The following is a 2,789-nucleotide window of genomic DNA, read 5'->3' on the forward strand; positions in this document are numbered from 1 at the left end:
AGGTAGTTGAACATTTTTGACAGATGACTTTGCGCTGATCAATTGGATGTTGTTTAAAAAAATGCAAGACTGCACTCTTTCTAGCATCGGATACCTTTTCAGGCATTGCAGACTGAGCTTTAACCGGATGGCCACGCTGTCCTCCAACAGGTTTTGGCTTTGCCACGCGTTTTGGGCAAGATACGGGCCCGACAGATGGAACCTGTTGCGATGTTGATGCCTGCTGCGGCCCCTCCTCCTCCGCTTCAGAACTGCTGCCGCCTGCACCCTGTTCCCCCAATGGCTGCCAATCGGGGTCAAGAACTGGGTCATCTATTACCTCTTCTTGTAGCTCGTGTGCAACTTCGTCTGTGTCACCGTGGCGGTCGGTGGTATAGCGTTCGTGATGGGGCAACATAGTCTCATCAGGGTCTGATTCTTGATCAGCACCCTGCGATGGCAATGTTGTGGTCCGAGTCAAAGGACCAGGATAGTAGTCTGGCTGTGGCTGTGCATCAGTGCACTCCATGTCAGATTCAACTTGTAATGGGCATGGACTGTTAACTGCTTCACTTTCTAAGCCAGGGACGGTATGTGTAAAGAGCTCCATGGAGTAACCCGTTGTGTCGCCTGCTGCATTCTTCTCTGTTGTTGTTTTTGCTGAAGAGGACAAGGAAGCGACTTGTCCCTGACCGTGAACATCCACTAACGACGCGCTGCTTTGACATTTACCAGTTTCACGAGAGGAGGCAAAAGAGCTAGAGGCTGAGTCAGCAAGATAAGCCAAAACTTGCTCTTGCTGCTCCGGCTTTAAAAGCGGTTTTCCTACTCCCAGAAAAGGGAGCGTTCGAGGCCTTGTGTAGCCAGACGACGAACCTGGCTCCACAGCTCCAGACTTAGGTGCAATATTTTTTTTCCCACGACCAGCTGATGCTCCACCACTACCACTACCCTCATTACCAGCTGACAATGAACGCCCCCGGCCACGACCTCTTCCACCATACTTCCTCATTGTTCTAAAAACGTAAACAAACTAACGGTATTTGTTGCTGTCACACAAATTACACGGTGAGCTATAACTTCAGTATGATTTAGCTACCCCTTTACAGGTGAGTGAGACCACAATGAAAATCAGGCACAATGTTACACACTCTGTTGTTGGTGGCAACAAATGAGAGAGATGCCACACACGCAGGACTGTCACTGAAGCACAAATGTAAATATTAATCTCCCACTGATTTGATTTTTTATTTTTTTTAGGGAGACTTTAGGAAAAAAAAAAATAGAATAAAATGATTTTTTCAGGAAGAATTTAGAAACCAAATAAAATAAAATGATTTTTTCAGGGAGAATTTAGAAAACAAATAAAACAAAAAAAAGCCTTTCTATGGCCCACTGAGTGAGAGATGACGCACACAGGAGTCAGGAGTGGCACACAAGCCCAGAGGCCAATATTTATCTCCCACTGATTGATGTAGTGATTTTTTCAGGTAGATTTTGGAACCCAAATCAAGCTAAAAAAATAATAGGCTTTCTATGGCCCACAATTGGAGAGAGAGAGAGAGATGGCACACCCAGGAGTCAAGACTGGCACACAAGCAGAAAGGGCAATATTAATCTCCCACTGATTTTTTTTTTTTTTTTTTTTTCAGGGAGACTTTAGGGAAAAAAAAATAGAATAAAATGATTTTTTCAGGAAGAATTTAGAAACCAAATAAAATAAAATGATTTTTTCAGGGAGAATTTAGAAAACAAATAAAACAAAAAAAAGCCTTTCTATGGCCCACTGAGTGAGAGATGACGCACACAGGAGTCAGGAGTGGCACACAAGCCCAGAGGCCAATATTTATCTCCCACTGATTGATGTAGTGATTTTTTCAGGTAGATTTTGGAACCCAAATCAAGCTAAAAAAATAATAGGCTTTCTATGGCCCACAATTGGAGAGAGAGAGAGAGATGGCACACCCAGGAGTCAAGACTGGCACACAAGCAGAAAGGGCAATATTAATCTCCCACTGATTTTTTTTTTTTTTTTTTTCAGGGAGACTTTAGGAAAAAAAAAATAGAATAAAATGATTTTTTCAGGAAGAATTTAGAAACCAAATAAAATAAAATGATTTTTTCAGGGAGAATCTAGAAAACAAATAAAACAAAAAAAAGCCTTTCTATGGCCCACTGAGTGAGAGATGACGCACACAGGAGTCAGGAGTGGCACACAAGCCCAGAGGCCAATATTTATCTCCCACTGATTGATGTAGTGATTTTTTCAGGTAGATTTTGGAACCCAAATCAAGCTAAAAAAATAATAGGCTTTCTATGGCCCACAATTGGAGAGAGAGAGAGAGATGGCACACCCAGGAGTCAAGACTGGCACACAAGCAGAAAGGGCAATATTAATCTCCCACTGATTTTTTTTTTTTTTTTTTTCAGGGAGACTTTAGGAAAAAAAAAATAGAATAAAATGATTTTTTCAGGAAGAATTTAGAAACCAAATAAAATAAAATGATTTTTTCAGGGAGAATTTAGAAAACAAATAAAACAAAAAAAGCCTTTCTATGGCCCACTGAGTGAGAGATGACGCATACAGGAGTCAGGAGTGGCACACAAGCCCAGAGGCCAATATTTATCTCCCACTGATTGATGTAGTGATTTTTTCAGGTAGATTTTGGAACCCAAATCAAGCTAAAAAAGTAATAGGCTTTCTATGGCCCACAATTGGAGAGAGAGAGAGAGATGGCACACCCAGGAGTCAAGACTGGCACACAAGCAGAAAGGGCATCTCCCACTGATTTGTTTTTTTTTTTTTTTTT

Source organism: Ranitomeya imitator, chromosome 3 (assembly GCF_032444005.1).
Source record: "Ranitomeya imitator isolate aRanImi1 chromosome 3, aRanImi1.pri, whole genome shotgun sequence".
Taxonomy (NCBI): Eukaryota; Metazoa; Chordata; class Amphibia; order Anura; family Dendrobatidae; genus Ranitomeya; species Ranitomeya imitator.